The sequence below is a fragment of the Crocuta crocuta genome, unplaced genomic scaffold (assembly GCF_008692635.1).
Source record: "Crocuta crocuta isolate KB4526 unplaced genomic scaffold, BGI_CrCroc_1.0 scaffold125, whole genome shotgun sequence".
NCBI classification, from domain to species: Eukaryota; Metazoa; Chordata; class Mammalia; order Carnivora; family Hyaenidae; genus Crocuta; species Crocuta crocuta.
The window spans coordinates 3,520,569-3,542,746 of record NW_027531143.1 but is presented as its reverse complement, the minus strand read 5'-3'; positions in this window follow the sequence as shown (position 1 = coordinate 3,542,746).

Sequence of the window (22,178 nt, the reverse complement as noted above, 5' to 3'; positions counted from 1 at the left end):
TTGTGATTGCAATGGTCATGCTGAGTGGCCATGTGAGTACACTTTAATCTATGATTCTCTCACTAGAGGACCAATTTGTTTTTCTTGTTCAACAACTTCGAAATTAAACTACATATAAATAGAGTGAAATTTACATTTTAAAATACCTTCATTTTTTTCCTTTAATGTTTGCTTCTTCTAAGTTCTTTAAAATTTTGCAGAAAAAATCAATATTTTCTCCTGTTTAAATACATTTTCATTTTGTTTTGGCTTCCTTATTAGCATTTTTTTGAGTGGATTAAATTAACTTCTTAGAAAATTATTTGGCATTTCACAAATAGTCTCCTTCGACATCTCTCCTGAAATACTTCACAGGAAAATCTTGGGAGAACAGAAACAAAGATGGGGGAAAAGAATCAGAAAATGTCTATTATAAATTTCTTTCAAAAGCAATAGTTGTTTTATGTCCAAAAGGATTAACTTCCAAAAACATTTCTTAAGATAAATGACAGGAAAGAGATCAAGTCCTATCAGTAGGTTCTGTGTTATTATTTTAAAGAGGATAACCAGGTGGGATGATTTATTAGCATTACGGTGAGAAAATTTACAGAAAAGTCTACAGGCAAATCACACTATTGAACACAACTTCTCTAATTGAAAAAAAAACCACATATTCCAATTGAACTGAATGCTGTAGAGGATCGAGGCTTCTGTTCATATAGGGAACCTGAGGGATGTTTAAAATGGCCTTTAAATAAGCTAGCAATGGCTACTATGTACTCATTTGGAGGAAGGATGGTATGGGATACCTGTGATCAGTGCATAAGTTTAACCACAGGTGTACAAATAAAAATCATCCAAAATTTTTTTAAATGCAATATGATTTATTTAGTTTTGGAATTTAAAAAACTGCATTCAGTATTTATCTCTTTATACTCACTTTAACTAAATAGAGAAAGATCCACAATTATAATTTTGTTACATGAACTACCCCAGGTGATTACTATGTTTATTGTGCCAACACAAAATTGTGTTTTCTCTAGATCACTTTACCTTATGTTGTAGTTATCACCTAGAAGAAGTGAAAATAAAAGATTCAGTGAAGGAGCAGCTAAAACACCTCAAAACCATGTGTATTTACCTAATAATGTAGCTTCAATGTTTATAAAGTAAAAGTTGGTGGAGACAGATGTATAAAGAAACGTTGAATATTTTAATATGCCTCTCTAAATATCATATAGAATGAGAAGAGAAAATAATAAATTAATAAGCATATTGATAGTTTGAAAAATATAATTTACTAACTTTAGCTGATTAACCTGTATAAATGTGCATTCTTTTTAAGTACTCATGGACATTTACCAAAATAGACAAAAAAAAAAGTTAAATTAGTAACTGATCTCTGGTGACAAAAATCATAATAGTGGTTATTCTTAGAGGAAGTTGAGAGGGAAAGGGCACAAGAAGCCTCTGGAATGCTATAAATGTCCAATATTTACTTGTGAATAGTGTTTCCACAAAAGCACACAAAGGTATAAATTCATGAATTTGTGTAACTGTGTGATCGTATGTAACGTGCCACAATGAAAAATAAATTAGTATCTAAAAAATTCGGGGCGCCTGGGTGGCTTAGTCGGTTAAGCGTCCGACTTTCGCTTAGGTCATGATCTCACGGTTCGTGGGTTCGAGCCCCGCGTCGGGCTCTGTGCTGCCAGCTCAGAGCCTGGAGCCTGTTTCAGTCTGTGACTCCCTCTCTCTCTGACCATCCCCTGCTCATACTATCTCTCTCTCTCTCTCTCCTAGAAATAAATAAAAAACATGAAAAATAAATTCAACAAGAATCTAGAGTTCTACCCGTATTAAAATAACATATGTGTGCTGAACACTGAAGGTTCTCCATCTTTCCCGCATTCTTTGACCTCTAAGAAATAAAGAAATGGGAAATGATATAAGCTATTTTATTAATTGTAATCACTAAGCTTGATTAAATATATATATTTATATCTGTGTGTGTGTGTGTGTGTGTGTGTGTGTGTGTGTGTTGAATGTGCCATTTCATGAGCAAAAATTAACTATATGTGGTTGTCTTTACACTGGTAATCCCAAATAAACCATGCCTCTATGAACTCCATTTCATTTGGGCTGAGGCTGTGATTTGCTTTAACAAACAAAATGTGGCATAAGGGATACTGACCTAAGTGAAAGTTATGAAGTCCTGGTAGCTTCCAATTCTACATGCCTGAAAACCCTGATGAACCAAGAAGGCCAGCTCTTCTGCTGGGGAGGCCACACAGAGCAAGACCATGTAGAGGTCATACAAAGGGGAAGAAAATCATAACCATGAGGAAAGAAAGACAGAAGCCCAGATATTCCAGGGTCCTAGCTAAGCCCAGTTTCTAGCCAACCCAGTGCTTGAATATATCCATTCAATAAACCACTGGCAAGCTGACCAGCAAGACAACCACTCAGCTGACCAGATTGTAGGATTGTGAGCAGATAAAATACTTGGTTTTTAAACTACTAAAATTTAGGGTGGTTTGTCATGCAAGAATAGATAACCAAAACACTGTATCATTAACTTAGCTTCGGGTTTGATGTTAAGTATGATAATTAGGCAGAACTGAAATAGAATGGGCATTGGGGTTGCCATGAGAGGGAGAGACTTTTATGTCCACCTCAAGTAAGAGTGATGAAGCATATAATGGATTTTGAGTCTTTTAAAATCTAGCCTGAGTTTCTATCAAAAGAATTCTCTTTATCTTAATTGGAGTTGAGTTAGTATTATGTTTGCAAAATAGCCACAGGGAGGCCTACTGACCTAGCTTTTGTATAGAAAATCAAAGTGTGAATCTTAATTTCATGGGCATTGAAGAAGTTCCCAGCTTGTGTGTTTGAATCCAGAGGCTGGCATATTTAAAGACCTTTTATATTGTGATATTAGGATAATATAACAGGAAAGTAAAACAATGTGTATTCTACAAAAGAGAATATTTCTTTTACTTGCTTGGATAATTCAGAGGGAAAAAAATGCCAAATTGTATAAAGAGGAAATAGTATATATATATGCCAGATAAAGTACAAGGCACCCAGTTATACTTGAACTTGAGATAAACAATGAAAAAAATTATTATAAGTATGTCCTATGCAATATTGAGAACATACTTAAGCTAAAAATTATTTCTTACTTTATATAAGTTTCAAATTTAACTAGTCTCTGCTATTTTTATTGGCTACATCTGGCAGCCCTAAAATAATAGTAAAGTCAGCGAGTTAGGTGGCAGAAGGCAGAATGGGATGGAAGCGTGTGATAACTGGTAGAGGAAGAATCAGAGAAGTAGGCAGGGAAACGCTGGAGTAAGGAAATCAGAGAAAAGAGGTGGAGTCATTGTTTTGGAAGTGGAAAAACAAACAGGTTAGCAAAACATGACAACATTTCAGGAAAGTATAAAATGTGTGGTCAGTAACATATAAAAATATCACTCCATTATTGTCAATTACTGATCTCAGCTTCCTCTTGTGTTGCCCAGGTGATGGGGAACAGAAATTAAGCAATACACGGCGTCTTGTTTCTCCCCAGTGTTTAACTTGTCTTTGTGGATGACGCAAACTACTCCCCGAATATATGCAGCACAGTCTTCCAGATTTTAGCCTTTCCAACTCACCCTCCTTGAGATGGTGCTTAGTGGGGATATGAGGACCCTACAGTGATGGGGGAGGGGAGCACCCACACGCTGGCTTTCAGTTGAAATACCTGTTTTCATCGGTGTCTGTATCTGCGTTGTTGGCTTCTGTTCTGACCAGACTTGCTGCTGATGTAAGGAGCCCTTCCTGGAGAAGTCCATGGCACCCCCTGTAGCCGAGGGCTGTCCCTTACTCCTTCACACTGTGGGCTTCTCTTAGATACCTACACCCAATGAGGAAGAGGCAGGAATCTGGATTTTTACACTACCACATTTCAAAGGAAAAGATTTGGCCAGAAATTTATGAAAAATAACTTATACATAATTCCACTTTTATAAAATGGTCTAGACTTTGAGTGGAATTATTTTCTGTTCTTTATTTGAAAACATAATGGTACTAAGAAATAGGTAAAGATCAAAAATTTATAAAAATGCAGGTAATTTTTTAATATCTACTGACAGATGGCCTCTATAGATTGTGTATTTACTATCTGTGTTTTGCTCCTACCAATCTTCTTCGTTTCATAGAAAGTTAGTGTTTACCTGGAGCTATATCAATAGTTTATGAGTTTGATTTTAAATAAGAATCCCTGTGTTGTGGCATATTTTTCTTCTTCTTAAAATGTAATCAGTACTCCAAATCAATATCGCTATTCTTTTTAAAGTCTAAGTTTTCATGTTAAGAGAAAGCTGATACTTTATTCGTCTAGAAAAAAATGTTCCTTTTGAAACATTAAAAAACACAAACATCTTAAATATTCATTAGAAACTATTAATGCTGAAGGGAGATCTGGCCGCTATAAATATTCTATACAGAGCCTCGTATGTCTTTTGAAAGGTAAAGTTAATTTTTCTGTGACAAAATATTAAAAGAAAAAAATGGCTAAGTATGTATTTTGAATATAGTAATGCTTTGTGAGTCTACACAGAGCATTGCAGAATTTAACTCTGAGGGCTGAATTTTTTTTTCAGATTTAAGTCATTATAATGTATTTTTTATTTGGTAGTGAACTTGTAATCTAGCCAAACAGCTGTGTCTATGAGCTGCCCGCGTAAGTCTTCACACTCTCAGGTTATTCGATTAAATTGCTGTATACATAAGAGACTTTCCATAGAGTGATTAAAAAGTGGACAGGGTAATGTTAATTATATTATTCTCGGAAGAGAAATCACACAGAGAAAAATCTTAGTTGAGGTTTTAATATATTATTTCTTATTTTTACAACAACATTTGGCTCAAGGAACAAAATGTAAGTTATAACAAAACAATAGATTATTTAAGAATGACATTACTACTTTTTAATTGATTTCAAAGAGCATTAAAATTAATGATATCATGGATCCTCACACCAGCTGTATGCTAGAGAAATGGGGAGTATTTCTCTGATTTCATCAACAGGGTGAGTAAGCCTCACACAAACCGACTTTATAAGCAAATGTCAAATGTAAGTGGCAAAATGGGCCCCAGTTTTACCCTGCTCTCCATCTAGTACTCTAGAACCTACTTTCATTTTTCTAATTGCTGTGGGTTTAAAGTGTTTAAATTTACATTCTTTTTTGGGGTACCTGGGTGGCTCAGTTGGTTAAGTGTCCTGCGGCGGCTAAGGTCATGATCCTACAGTTTATGAGTTTGAGCCCGGCATCGGGCTCTGTGCTGACAGCTCAGAGCCTGGAGCCTGGTTCAGTTTCTGTGTCTCTCTCTCTCTTTGCCCCTCCCCTGCTCTTGCTCTGTCTCTCTCTGTGTCTCAAAAATAAATAAATGAAAAAAAGAAAATTTTAATGTATGTATATTTTTAAATTGAAGTATAGTTGACATACAATGTTACATTAGTTTCAGGTGTGCAACATAGTGATTTTACAAGTCTACATATTATGCTCTCCTCACCACAAATGTAGCTACCATCTGTAACCATTTAACAATGCTACTACAATACCATTGACTATATTCTGTCTACTGGGCCTTTTATTCCCGAGACTTATTCATTTCACAACTGGAAGCCAGTACCCTACCCCATTTCTCTTCACCCATTTTGCCCATCATCCTAGCCCCATCCTCTCAGGAAACCACCAGTTTGTATTTATGAGTCTGTTTCTGCTAACTTTACTTTCTTTGTTTTTTAAAAAAATTTCACCTGGAGTGTTTTGAGAATAAGGACTCTACCAAATACACCAATATACACTTAGTGAATCAGTTTCAACTTTAAGGCCAAGATTGAAATGACCTTATTATAGAAATTGGAAATGAAAGTTAGAAACCTTCTTCTGTTTCATCTTTAACTAAGGGAAAAGGCAGAGCTACATAAGTTTGGTAGAGTATTCTTTTCTTTTTTTTTTTTTAATGTTTTTATTTATTTCTGAGAGAGAGAGAGAGAGAGAGAGAGAGAGCAGCAGAGGGTCAGAGAGAGAGGGAGACACAGAATCTGAAACAGGCTCCAGGCTCCAAGCTGCCAGCACAGAGCCTGATGCGGGGCTTGAACCCAATGACCACAAGATCATGACCTGAGCTAAAGTAGGACGCCCAACCAACTGAGCCACCCAGGCGCCCCTAGAGTATTCTTTTCAAATAGAATAGTGATCACACTAGATATTAACACATAAAACAGCACAGGCAGGACCAACAGCCAAAAGTGACATCTGCCAAACGTGGTGAAACAACAGCTTTGTCTTTCAAATCAAAGCTAAACTCTGTAGAGGGAAAACTTATTTTGTGATAAATAGAGTCCTAAAGTATTATGCAATTGGCAAATTTTACTATGCATTTATGGTATTATGAGTTTACGGTATTTGGGTTTGTTCAAATAATTTCACATATCTAGTAGAAATTGTATCTTATGTGATGATTTAATCTAACCGCAGCTGCGGCAATATAAATTACACTTAAGACTATGCTGATTGATTATAATCAGTTGTAATCATGTCTTATAATTACATTGCATTCTAGAGGCAGAGGCTGTTTAAGCCTACTCAGCACTGAGCTATATAAAGAAGATTATTTGTTACTTCTGACAGGCTCAGTCAACATTCAAAATTGCCTGCCAACAATAAGTTTTATTAAATTTATTGTCCAGGCATCAAATAAGTTTCTTGATTTATCCACAAAAGTTGAAATGGAATTGTAAGCCAGTCTAAAGCTTATTAACTACTATTTATACCAAAAATATCTTAATCCCTAAAAACATTCATAATTCAGAGTAGGAATTACATTGGCTTATCATTTTTAGGTACATTGTACTTCAATGTATACAAATTTTACCTAAAAAATAATCAAGTGAGAAGTTCGGGAGTATGAGAGGGTATAGATGAAACAACGTTGGCAGAATATTGATAACTTATTAAAGCAGGGACAAGAGTCCATAAAGGTTTATTATACTATTCTGTTTAGTGTGTATATGCTTAAATTTTCCATAATTGATGGTTAAATAGATAGATAGGTTTCTCCTATAATAAACTGAACCAATATTATAAAAACATATAATATGTACTGCCATAGAGTCTAGGTTAGAGTTCTTTCTTGTCTAGCAAGAAAGCTGGATGCAGGATTAAATGTAAGAGATGGCTAATGTTCGGGAAAAGACATGAGCCCCAAATAATGGTCTTTCCCCATTTTTATTAGGATCAGAAGTCTTACAAACATGGTGATGGACGTGCACAAAGAGACCATAAATCTGTGAACATTAACTCATCGATGTGAGGAAAAAGGGATCTTGAAGATATTCGGGGCTAGGGATTTGGGTTAATACAAAACAAATTCCTGGCACCAGGTAGCCCGGGGAAAGGTTGTTTATAGCAGACATGAGGCACCACCTCTGTTTATAGGGATGAAACAGATAGAATAAGTGACCTCAGGGTTAACAAGGCACCTTTATTTTGTTAATCATCTCAGCTCCAGGCAGCTTCAGGCACAGCAGAGTTGTCTATAGCCCTATTTACCTGCTTCCCTAATTTGGTCCTTCCTTCCTGTGAAAGCAGCTTTCTGCTATAGTACTAAATTGGGAGGCGCTTTCACCCTGAATACCTAATCTTGTTTATTTCATATACCTATGTATTATATGGGGGCCTTTGCTCTGCCCTCTCTATACTGTACCCCACCTTCTCTATACTTATTTACCTAATCTTGTTCACCCAAACTTGGGTGTGAGAATCCTATGGCTTTGTAATTCTTTATGCCTTGTTGACCCATTGGTGCAAGTCCAGGGAATTCCTAAGCTTATTCCCCACAATGTATGTTATATCTACATGCAGTAATAATAAGTGCATTCTTCAACATTTAAATATCTAAGTTGCTGTGTTTGTTTCTCATCTCAGAACAACACTTGGACTTTAAATTCTCAAAATCCTAATGCACTATTTTGAACACTCTTGATATGGTTTCACCTAAAGTTAAAGCCCTGTTCCCTCCTTGTAGTCTTATTCTCCCATTCACTCACATGATGATGCACACTGTCCACCCAAGCTCTCAGGAAGCCATGTGGGCAGTCCCACAGCATACATGGTGCTATTCCATCATCAATGCCTTATTATTACAGATGATTATGGTTTATACAATTAACACAGCTCCCACAAGAAATATATTAATATTATGAACAGGTTGCACATAATTGTCAAGGAAGACTCACTCGGATTAGAATTCTACCTATATTAGAGTAGAAAAAAGGCTAAACAATAAAATCTTCTGTTTAGATTTTATGTTACTAAATAAATTTCTTTAGATTTTGGCAACTTACTTAACATTCTTAGACCTAATGTTCTCATCTGTGAGTCTGGATAAAGTGAATGTAAACTCACATGTTACAACTTGACTCTATAGAATTAATACGGATCAAATATTTGTTGTTTCTGATTTTCCATCCATACTTAGTATTTTTTTTCACTCATTGTCTAATTCTTTATACACTTGAATGAAGATTGGACTATGATTTGCCAATTTATTTCTGGAATCAGATAGTTGGGTTTTGGGGGGGTGGTTTTGGCATTTGACTCAGGTCTCAAAACTGAAGACAATCAATTTCAGTTGCCCACATATTCAAAAAGGAAAACAAAACAAAACAAACAACAACAACAAAAAAGAATTCCAATTGTCCTATGACCTTAAGATAAGCACTCAAACTAATTTGCCACAATAGCATGTCATACCCTTTCATCTTATGAAAAGAAGGCCATATTTAGCAGAAGAGAGAACTGGGACTGAAGACAGTCAACCGACAGCTGTGTGAATCTCCATACTCTTCTGTAGTAAAGAGGGGAGAGAGTCCACTTCCCACTTTGAGTCATCGGATAACTTCAAGAGTTTGGGTATTACAGAAACCATTGATTGATACAGAACTGCAAAAACCCTAAGCAAGAGAAGGTGGTAATATTTGCCAGTGGTGACAGATAGTTGGCAGTAAAAGTCAACTGCACATGCACAAAAAGGGTACACATTTCTTAGGGCATGAATTTCTCTGGCTATAGAAACCAGAGAAGGTGGGAACAAGTGAGGAATCTTGAAAAGACCCAATAAGGAATACTGTCCTCAGCACAAGTGGTCTGTGTGAAATGCATAGTTAGAGAAAGAGCCGATGAAGTGATATGTAGCCAAGGACTATGTCACTTAGCTGAGCAGGCACTAGGAAGCCCTCAAAAGAAGAAAAGTGGGGGTACCTGGGAGCCTCAGTTAGTTAAGCAGCTGACTTCAGCTCGTCATGACCTCCCAGTTCATGAGTTTGGGTCCCACGGTCAGCGTGGTGCCTGCTTGGAAACCTCTGTCCCCCTCTCTTTTACCCCTTCCTGCTCTCTCTCAAAAATAAACATTAAAAAATCTCTAAAGAGAAGAAAAGTAGGGCTAATTCCTGGAAAAAAAAAAAAGAATTAAAATTTCCCTAGAGGAAAACACTAACATTTGGGAATTGACCACTCCAAGAATCACATTTCCAGGTTATAGCAATATTCACTACAAAAGACTGCCATTGCTGCATCAAGAAAATGCCCAATCAAGAGAGGTGGTAGAGAGGAAAGAGGGAAGAAAGCAATCCCTTCTCCATTAGTTTTTTTCTTAACCTGGATGAGGCCTGAGCTGTAATGTTAGGGGGCCTAGGTAGGCATTGAGGGATGTGCTGAAGAGGAAGGGAGAATTTAAACTGAAATGAATCCAGTGACTCATGACAATTGTGTAATGCAGGGCCATGCTTATTGCAAAATATCAATCGATTGCCAGAACTATGAAGGCAGTCATCCATTGGTCTCTAAAAGGTAGGAAAAACAATAAAATATCCTCCATATTTTCCCTATAAGGATTTTTTTCTCTACCCCAGAAAGAATTGTGATATTCTGAGTTTTGTGAAAAAAATAATCCTGTCAAGAAAAGAGATTTGGAAGAACAATGCAGGGCAATACAAGGGAGACTAAACTCAAATGTTTACAATAATGATCATAATGAGTTATTTCCTCATTTATTCTCATGAGTATCAATGACAGAGAAGAATAACCCCCCAAATTAAGTTAAATAAGAAAAAGAAGAGAAAAGCAAAAGAAAGTTGCAAGCTTACAAAACCAACTCCTTCTTTGTATCCCAAAGAGACCTTCTTTGTAACCCATCTGCTCCAGATAACTGACTCCCAGAAGTTCTTTAGAGAGAAAATAAAGTTAAATGTAATAATTTTGAGGTATATTCTGCTGTTATTAAGGTTATGGAAATGTGAAAAGTAGATGCTGAATTGTTAGAGGTCGTAAAAGAGGCTTCTTCTATATAATACATTTTTGAAAGACTTAAATCAGAAGGAGCCAAGAAAAATGAGAGCATGTGGTAGTAACATATTGAAAATACAGTAGGAAATTTTAGGTTATATACAACGTGCTTCAGTACATTTTACCTGAATGGGTCAATCATTACCCCATGGCATGTCAGTCATTAAGTGATTATCAAACTCCCTCTGTAATAGGTTTCTTGACTAACTAAACCATTAAAAACAGAATCACCATCAAGCCATAGGGTGTGGGAAGAAAGATGAGAGATTGAAATTTTGACATTAAACTAGATTGGATTATCTAAAGACTGAAAATGGAACTGTCTGCTAATAGATGACATTTATATGCAAAGTTGGGCATCTGCTATAGATGTCATTAGTGGGGAAGGTCAGGCCCAGGGGGCTTTATGCTATTGATATCAGTTCATTTGTAAGCCAGATGTGCACACGTGTCTATTCAGATCTCAGCAAAGACCTTTATAGAAAATAAAACACTTTAAAACTGATCAGGGAATATGTTAATGATAAGAGAATCAATTATTCAATTATTTGTATTTGATATCTATTAATTACAAATAATAACACGTAGAGGTGGAAAATTATGAAGAACATGGTCTCCGACTTCAAGAAAGTTGGATTAGCAATTTAAGAAAAGCAAACAGAAAATCCTAATTCAAAGCAGACATTTGCAAGAGTTCAGCTATCATCAAATTTAATTGCATAGCTATCCTATCTAGGGCCAAATGTATGGTTGAGTTCCCATCAGAAACTTGGACTTACAGCCTTTCCAAAAGTGCCACTAAGAGACTGCAAGCTTTGAGCAGTGATTCATTTGCTGATACTCTTAGAGCCTAGCCTTCTTTTCTTTCCAGCCATTATCTAACTATAATTCTTTAACTATAGGGATGACAAGTAGGCTTCGAGAGTCACATTCCAATTCTAGTTGTTTGGTAGTAGCTGCCTGCAGAGCTGCCCGATATGATGCCCAGATTCATCAGGAAGGAATGCCGGGTCCATCAGAAGTCTCTGAGAGGGAGGAACAGAGGCACACACCATGATTCTCCCATCTTTGGTGGAATTGCTGGACACAAGAGTGCTTCCCTGAGTTGTTGTTTGTTTTTTTTTTTCACATTCAGACGTGAACCGGGTAATTATGAAGACATTTCCAAACTAATGACTTAAACACTTAAGCCTGCTGGAGTCCACATTTTAGGAAAGAACAAAAAAATCCCCAACTTTTTGCAGTAACTGATACCTGTATGTCTGAAAAATTGAAAATCATTGTTACATAACATCTTAGAAATTATTTTTGAACTTACCATGGATTTACTAAGTGACTGACTGTAACTATCTCACTGTTGCCAAACAAATATCTTCATGAAAGATCTGGAGCCCCAGTATAAACGGTATATCATGAATGGCTAATACAGTCTAAAACTGCTATTTACAATTCCTTTCCAGTTTTTTCGCATCATCTGATGAATTGAAATTTACATGCTCCACCAAAACTTCTTTAAACATACTCTTTAAACATATTTAAACATTTATACAATTATGGTAAAATGCTTTATTGAAAGTCATTTGGGGGGTGCCTGGGTGGCTCAGTTGATTAAGCATCCGACTTTGGCTCAGGTCATGATATGGTTTGTGGGTCTGAGCTCCACGTCAGGCTCTGTGCTGACTGCCAGCTCAGAGCCTGGAGCCTGTTTCAGATTCTGTATCTCCCTCTCTCTCTGACCCTCCTCTGCTCATGCTCTCTCTCTCTCTCTCTCTCTCTCTCTCTCAGAAATAAATAAAACATTAAGAAAAAAAAGTCATTTGATTTGAATAACTGACATAACTTGGATTTTCTCATATTTTTTAGAAGTTAATATCTCTTGTAACCTGATTAGATAAAATTAATTTTTGTCTTTCATTCTCTTTAAAGTTCATTTGGAAATTAAAATTCCACCAGAAAAAGACAAAGAAGATTAAGTCCAAAGGATAAATTTAAGTTTCTCTGACTAAATTTTGATAGTACCACATAAAAGTCTTTAATCAGCATGTGTGCAAAGAGGTTACCTGAGTTCCAATCCAAGCTCTGCCATTTCCTTCAAGAGGGACTTTGGACATATTACCGACCCTCTCCTAGCTTCAGTTTCTCGGCTGTAAAATGGAGGTATTAATACTCATAGAATTATATGGGGGATCATGGTTTTTATACCTGAGGGGTTTAGACTCAGTGCCTGGCAGGTAACAAGGGCTTTACTAAGGTTAACTATTATTATTGAAATCTATGCTGGGAGAATAACACACAGCACACCACACACACACACACACACACACACACACACACACACACACACTTGATAATGAGGTGAAAAATCACCTGATCTCCATCATGTATAAAAGTCTTGACAAAAGGAAAAAGAATAATGGAATATTTTACCACTTAAATATACACATTACTATGACACTTAGTTGGTCCCAAAACAGTTAGAACCCCAAAGCATCCATTTGAGAGGTATTGGCAGTTAGAAACTATAGTGAGGTTGGCATGCGTGAATATGGCTGTGGACTAGGTAGGTAGTCCATGTAGAATGCAAATAGATGGTGATGCAATTATGTTTTAAAGACATTTTTTAAATGCTTATTTGGTTTTGAGAGAGAGAACACAAGCAGGGGACAGGCAAAGAGAGAGGGAGCAGATAACCTGAAGTAGGCTCTGTGCTGACAGCAGAGAGCCCAGTGCAGGGCTCAAACTCACAAACCGTATGATCAAGACTTGAGCCAAAATTGGATGCTTAACGGAATGAACCACCCAGTCACCCAAAAGTCAATTTTATATCATTGATATTGTCTGATAATTTAATTATGGATATTATTTATTGAAAATGTTTGCATCTTGTTCTAGACATCTGTCTGTGTTTGTCACTTTATTACGCTGCTGTGACACATTGCACTAATCGTTAATAACTGATTATGACATTTTCAGGCCAATTCTGTTCCTAGTGTTGGTGGCAAAAGCTCTGTCCTGTGTTCTGTGCTTAGAAAACACTATACCTGGAAAACATGCCTTTGTTGCAAACAGTACACCAATGGGAGCAATGGGAGCTGATGATACTAAGCGATTTCAACTTTCTTGCTTCTTTAGCAATGCGTCCTAAAAGCAGTGTAGGGTATTCCTGGAAACATGGCCTCTGGGATCAGGAGGCCTTAGGTCAGAATCCTATCCTTCCCTCTGCCATCCTAATAGGGTGAAATACTGCACCCATATAAGAGTGCTTTTCCTTATCTGACTGATAGTCAAGGGGAATTCAATACAGAGATGTGCTGCGAACTAAGAAAGAACTACCTGTCTTCTTTTTTTTTTTTTTTTCATGACAGCTCTAAGAAATGATTCATGCTCAGATAGATCATTCAGCGTGATCAAATGGGCTTGGACTGCTTCACTTAAGCTGAAGTGGGGAACCGAAGTAATCCTTGTAATTCAAGCAGAGAACACTTAGTCTCAATTATTTAAATATTTCAGGCAAAAGAGTGTCTTGGGCCTGAATTATGAGTGGCTGCCCTGTGCTCTACTTTACTCACATGGGTAAACACAGTCCAAGTGTGCAGCAGCGATTTTAATGAGCTCAGTCAGGCTCAACCCTCATGTAATGGTTGCAAGATGAAAAGCCAATAGCATTTTAACTCCAAGCCAATGCATTGAGGGTACTGAAAAATCACCTGGGAAAGATCAGTAGAACAATTACATGGACAGAGAAATGCTACTAATTGGTAATGATCAGCTAAAATACATGTAGATGCCTGGGATGTTACTGTACAGGTGTGGGATTCCATTTGACATTTGTCTTAGATTTAATGTCTGACATTTGTGTAACTTCCAGTTAAAACAGAATAATGATAATTAGATACGAAAGAATCTGTTGGTTAAGCTCTGAAATTTTACTACATTCCTACATACTATAAACTTCATTGCTTTGACATTTAACTCCCCCCCCCTCCCCACCGCTGGCTCTATGAAACATGTATCAACAGAAACTAATGAGCTTTATTACATTCCCAGTATCTTTGAAAATGATAGTCTAGGCAAAATATGAATACATATATTAATAGACCTTTTTTTTTTCAATCCATACACAGGGCTGATGTGCAGCCAGTATGCACTAATGTAGTTCTACTGGATTTTCAACACTGGTATCCATTCTGTGCCATTCTTTGTACCATCCACATTCAGTACCACCATCTCATTGGTTGATGTGTACATGGTATCAACTGGTAAAATTTCAAATTCATAAGTACCATAAAAAAATATCTTTTTTTTGCTGGCATTTATACCCTAGGTTTAGAATTTGGGAATACTTTAAAATATGATGCTAAAAAAACTCCTCTTATATGAAAAAAAAAACCAATTTACATATAACAGTATGATGAGCTCTTATTTAAATGAGAATTTCAAAGTATTACTGATTAATTATTGTTTGGGCTTTGTTTTCCATACATATCATTTAATTAATTATCTAAACATCAAAGAAACTTTCATTTACAATATCTACATAATATGGTTTAATGTTCAAGTTATTTAAATTTGATTGCTTAATTTTCCAATATGGGTTGTATGACTACAAACAACTGCAATGCAAACTTACACATTTCAATTTCTCTGGGTCACTTTTATTTACAATTAGTATATTTTTTCTAAGTTTTATTTTCCCTGATTTTGTTGTGTATGTCCACATATGTTTTATTCAGTACGTATGCATGATTTTTATTATGTATGATACATTTAGAAAACCTTACTGATTCAAATTGAAAAAAAAATAGAAGGGGCACGTGGGTGGCTCAGTTGGTTAAGCATCTGACTTCGGCTCAGGTCATAATCTCATGGTTCATAAATTCAAGCCCTATATCAAGCTCTGCACTGATAATATGGAGCCTGCCTGGGTTCTCTCTCTCTTCCTCTCTCTCTTCCTCTCTCTCTTCCTCTCCCCTCATTCACACTCTGTCTCTCTCTCAAAATAAATAAACAAACTTTAAAAAAAAGAAAAATAGAAAGAAGGTACTAATTTAATCTATTAATTCTGAAACACATTTAGGTGATAAACATCTCTTTTTGAAAACCTGTACTTGAAAAAAAATGTTTCTCATATCCCAATGGAAATATCATTCCTTTACCATTGGGAGATAATTTATTCCCGGTCTTATGTATTCCCAGGTTTATGTATAGGTATCAGCTAACATGCTTCCAAAACACATCAGAGATGTTACTGGTTCATACCAGATAAGTGGTTGAGATAAAAGAAAATACAAGTGGTGTTTTGAAGTAAGAATTTATGTCATTTTAGCAGAAAGGGAGCTACTCTTAGATTTAGAACTGAGAAAGAAGAAGCAGTCAAGACCCTAGTGGGACAATGAAGGTATAGAAGTACTTAACCTATATAATATCCACTGGCAAGTGCCAACCTTGATCATGACTATATTTACTTAAGGATAAGTAAATCATTTATGGGATGGTATTGAGGAGAGGTAGATAAGTACACATGTAAATATACCAAAATTTAAAAAGCCACTTGTTGGATACCTATGTTATAAACAATATGTAATACATTCTATATTCCTTAATTTATGTGACCCTATAAAGCAGATGTTATTAGTCCCATTTACAGATAAGAAGAGGTTAAATTGCTTCCCCAAAGTCAAATAATTATAAATGGCAAGAGCAACATTCATTTGAGATCTTTCTGGCTTGAAAAGTACATGCTTACTGGTTATTAAGGGATAAGCCTTATGGATAGCACCAGATACCACAAGGTTCAGTCCCATAAGACTGCCTCCCACATCAGAGGCCATTCAAAAGTATTAGGTACAGAGGTGACTCACAATTCTGTCTGATTTGGCTACAAATGACAAGGTCCCATATCTGCTTCATTGAGTTCTAGTAATGGGCCTAATAGGCTCACAGAACTCAGAGGAACACATATTTATCTGCTTACTATAAAATGTGAAAAAATATACAGAATACCCTGATGAAGAGGTACACAGGGTGAGATCTGGAGATCCCGAAAACAGGAGTTCCTGTCCCTGTGGATTTGGGGTAGGTCACCTTCCTGGTATGTGGATGTGTTTGCCAACCTGGAAATTTTCCAAACCTCAAACTTTTGGGATTTTTTCTGGAGGTTTCCTCACATAGGTACAATTAATTATGTATTCCACTTCTAGTCCCTCTCCCCTCTCTGGAGAATGAGGAGTGGGTCTAAAAACTCCAAACTTCTAACCATGGCTTGAGCTTTCTGCTGACCTGCCCCATTCAGGAGCCATCCAGGAACCCACCCAGAGTCATTTCATTAGAACAAAAGATGCACCAAGTGCTCTTATCACTTAGGAATCCACAAGGGTTTTAGGAGCTTAGTGCCGAAAACAGAGGTCAGAAACCAAGACATCTATGTTCTATTTCACCTCTCACTGGTCTAATGCTTTGAACACTCTGAGAATATCACTTACTATCATTTCTCTACAAAACTCATTTAGAAACATCCTATGAAATTTTTTTTTGGTATGAAACATACAATGCATTTTTCCTATAAAGAAATTCAAGAAAAGGAAAGAGATTAATGTGGAAACAGATATGTAAGGAATCTAAAGAAATTCACATTCAATAAGATAATAAAAAATTTCCATGGCAGAGAATAAGAAGCAGGATGTATGCTGTAGAATATGAAATCAATATACTGATTTAATGCTATGTTCTATCCAAAAATGCCCCCAGATCTGATTTTAACCATTTTTCCTGGGTCCAACTTAATTTCTTCCTTCTTTTCTCCTGCAGATTAAATGATGTTTGACTAAATTGAGGCTTCTTAACCTTGGAACTATCGACATTTTGAACCAGTTAGTTTTTTAGGTTTGGGGACCACATCTCTGACCTCTACCAATTAGGTACCAGTATCATTGTCCATTGGCTTTTGCCAGTTGTGACAAAAAAAAACTGTTCTCAGAATTGCCAAATATCCCCAAGGCGGCAAATTTGTCAACATTGACAATGACTAGATTGGTTCAACGATGAAAGATTTATCATTCTTTTATTTTGATTCACTTTGAATGACAAAAATTTATGGAATGAAGCTTTGCTTCCCCATGATGAACATTCACTGAAAGTACATAGAAGATACAAAGGAAATAGATTTTTTAAGACACTCAAGAATTTCTCCCCATGTTCTGTGTTTTTATGGCTTTCCTAGTCCAATTGTTCCCTGTACATGTCTGAAAATTCAAGTACTTGAAAAATAGAGACTCAGGAAAATTTTGAGAAAGTAAATAGAGTGGGGTATAACCAGTAAGCTAATATACATATCTGAGGATACCCAGTGGTGGCAAATGTCACTCCAGTGTATAGTTCTTCCTCAAAATCATTTGTTTCATTGAAGTTTGGTAAGTATAGAAAACTGAATACAGTGCCATTTCTAAAATTATCAACAGATCACTGATTATATGACAAGAGTCTATCTATCTGTGAGTCATAATGGTATTTTCCACATTTTTTGTGTTTAAATAACAGATGTAAAAGTAGTGACATTTTTTATGCCTAAATTGGTTTAAATCAAACTAATATTTGCTTCAGAATGCAGGGCACCTCAGGTAATAAACAAAACAACAACAACAACAACAACAAAAAACCCACATCTACCCTTTGCTTCTCTGCTATTTAAACATCTTTATTCTTCCACATCTCAGTACATTCATCTCTTGGTCTGATTTCTCCGGGAGAGCAATGAGTTTAACTCAAGCATTGCACATATCTCTGAGGACCTGTTTTTGCAGTTTCCTCTATGCTTTTTCCTCAATTCTTTGCACTTTTTATCTAGGAGGGTGGATTTTCATGTGTAACCCCAAATTAAAGAAAATTAACTTAGAGGTTAAAAAATAAGGAGGAAACACTGAGTCTTCTTAAAGCAAACAGAGGGGGAAGAATATTAACAAAAAATTATTTTTTGTATTATTTTCTCTGAATATTCAAAGCAATGATTTCAAATGCATATGTGCCATATACTATAATATATGCATAAATAGTCTACTTTCTATGTCTTCTGGGTCTATTATGTAGTAAATGAAGCAAAAAGCCTTCCAGAGTAATGCTGTGGACGAACTGTGAGGCATATATTTATTGGAATTAGCCTTATTCTAATTATGATTGAAAGTAAAATGTCACTATTATTCCTAATGTTGTAAAATATTGCCATTACTTATTAAAATTCCAATGATTTATGTAATTTTTCATACATTCACATTTATACATTATAATAAGAAAGAAACCATTTCCTAGTAATATTGATCATTTGCACCTCTATTACAAAAGAGATCATTCTCAGCAGATCACTGATATTTCACTGTCTTTAAATGAATCCCTTCTTTACATTTTAACATGTATTTTGCAGAAAAGAATCCAAAGCAATCCAATATTTCTATGAAATCATAGTGAAAAAAAGCATAGCATACCTAAGTGACTGTGTGTGTGTGTGTGTGTGTGTGTGTGTGTGTGTGTGTATGAGAGATAGGAAAGAAAGACAGAGAGGGAACCCCTTTTACTTCACCATTAGGTGGATTTTAAAGATGTCATATTGAAGCCAGTTGACCTTTTTGGTTGTCACTCAAAGCTTACATCTGAATCTATGATGGTCTGACTCTATGAGGGCTAATAAGTTATCCCTGAGATTGTGATGGACACTGAGGATACATCATGGAAGCAACAACTACTGTTTAAATAAGGAAAAAAAAATCATTTCAAGTCTGCATTTACACCTGAGCCTTCTCCATTGTAGTCCTAGAGATTTGAATATTTAACCAGGCCTTCCTAGACTTGGACATTTGCAATGTTCAGGGATAACTCAACTTTGTCTGAAGAATCTTTGTGTGATAATAACAGACACCAAACATATTCAGAACTTATTACATGTACTCAGTGCTACATGCACTCTTTACAACAACCCAGTTAATTGTGAATACATATATTCATTTTATATACAAAAAAACCCCTGAAGTATAGAGAATATAATAATCTACCAAGTTCACTCATCTATTGAGTAACAGAAGTAGAACACTAACCAAGGTTCTTCTGAGTCCAAAATTTGTGCTATTACAACAAATGCTGACAAAAATATGTAGAGAAAATATCAGCAACTGTTCAGGATATTTTCTTATAGATTTTTTTTTTAAATGTTTTATTTATTTCTAGGAGAGAGAGAGAGAGAGACAGCGTGAGCAGGGGAGGGTCAGAGAGAGAGGAAGTCACAGACTGAAACAGGCTCCAGGCTCTGAGCTGGCAGTCAGCACAGAACCCGACGCGGGGCTCGAACCCACGAACCGCGAGATCATGACCTAAGCGAAAGTCGGACACTTAACCGACTAAGCCACCCAGGCGCCCCTAGATCTTTTTGTTTATCTACAACTTTGGGAGTTGGTATGAGAAAATAACCACAATAATAGTAATACCTAAAAACGGGGTGCCTGGGTGGCTCAGTTGGTTAAGCATTGGACTTCAGCTCAGGTCATGATCTCATGGTTTGTGAGTTCAATCCCTGCGTTGGGCTCTGTGCTGACAGCTCATAAGCTCGGAGCCTGGAGCCTGCTTTGGATTCTCTCTCTCTCTCTCTCTCTCTCTCTCAAAAATAAACATTAAAAAAATAATAATACCTAAAATTTACCATGTGCCAGACTTTTCTAAGTGATTCACATATATAAACTTATTTAATTCTCTCCAAAATCTTTTGAAGTAGATCCTATTATGACCCCCATTTTAAAGATAAGAAAACTGAAAAAATAAAGTGTCAATGCTCAAATAGTAGGAATTTTTAGCTTTTCAAAATAGAAGCAGAAATTTGCAATGATATAATCAGGGTTCTATGATTATGATTTGGCTAAAATATATCATGAAACCAAGCATAACTGTACTGCAGTTAGAGTAAGTTTGTCTACCTTAGTAGGACAAAGTAGTGTTTAGAAACAAGAGTGAGATCCCCTTGCTCTACTGGAAACTTAGGAAGAAATACAGCTAATGCAAAATAAGAGTCTCCATTCCAGGTCTTACTGTGATAGCTGGAGGGGACCTAACAGTGTGAACAGGCTTTCTTTGGTGGGTAGAAGTTGGGAGTAGAGGAAAGGAGGACAAAAATGGAAAAAAAAAAATCTGAGCTCTGTGGTTTCAGTTGCATTTGTCATGTTAGATTCATGTCCTGTGGTACATACAGACCTATAAGTCTGCCTCTCCCTGAGTTAAGAAAGGTGAAGATCTAAGGAGCCCCAGTATCAACGACTCCAGGTCCATATGACCTTGAGCAGAATAAGCGTATGATCATGAGGATCTTAGCCCTCATATCAAAGGAGGGAGCATGTCCAGTGCTGGGTAATTGAAGCCATTTCTTTCATTTTTTCAGATAACCAAGGAACGGGTCCCTTTATATTTCATACATGGCAGGTGTTAAGAAGCACTGAATTACTTGAATGATGTGAATGAATTAAGTAGACATGGGATATACAGCACAAAAGTTATCCTAGAAATCATTCTATGATAGAATATAAATTTCAGGACTAAAACCAGAGAAAATAGCAGATTCTCTTCAGTCCAATGATTTTAAAAGGGTAGGTAAATATTGGTAGGGCCCAGTGGCTAGTCATCAAGGCACAGCTGGAATTTTTCTTTTCTGTTCTTTCCTTTTATTTTTTTCCCCTTAATTTTAAATAAGGATCTAGGAGCAATCAATCATTAGTTAGCCAAATAGTAACTGGAGTCATCACCAGTGAGCAAAAGAACCCAAGAGACATGAACTTCAGAATATATAAGACAAAGTCCATTATTACAAATGCAAACAAACAAACAACAACAACAATATAAAAACGACCTCACATATGTGCATTATTTTCAGGATGTTTAGTCCTGACCCTCTTCCAGGAAGAATTTACTCAAAGTCTTCAGGGCCCCTTCTGGCCACACTTAACCCTGGGGCCACCCACGGGCAGTAGGTGTTATAAAACAGGGCAGAGATCAAACACCCATGCAAGAGAACCAGAGCTCATCTCTCTCATGCTGTAAAATGCCTCCCCTTTTTTTCCTCTGACTTCCCCAACTCTAATCTTCCATGTTCTCACTGCAACTGATTTCACAATTCAATCTGCCTAGGGCAATGGTACCTGCTTTCCTTTGAGCCAGGCATCAACCTCCAGAATTCAGCATTCACTTCTTTCTTCCACCCCACTGTTCTTTTCTATGGACTAAGATGTGATTTCCAGAAAGACAGAGCCTACATCAGGGTGTTCAATAAATATTCACATTGACTGAATGTATTCATTCATGTAGGCAGGGAATACTTCATGCACACTTAACCCTTCTGTGCTCTACCTTTTTTCCCTCCACTTAAAATGGGATATAATTGAGGTTACCCAGGGCTGTGGTGAAAATTAATTAAGATTAAATAAATATAGCTCCTAGTACAGGGTAAGCATTATTGAAGGTTTGGCATCGTATAATTATCACTAGAGTTAATCAATGGAATGGATACTGAAACCCCAAACCCAGCCCACTGTCTTGCTACAGTCCCATTTGTCACCCTTATTGAACAATCATGCAGCCCAGGAAACAGGCCTGCAGGAACTGAGGAAAGCTGGTTGAATAAGGGGGAAGGCATCCGGTTCCTGTCATAGGAAAGCACCTTTATCGCCAGATAGGATTCAGTCTGTTTGCTTGACTTTTCCTTTTCGGCCCCAAGCTCAGAGGTTGAACATAGTGTCTGTGAAAGCAAGAAACGATCCCAGCATGCTCTGCCTG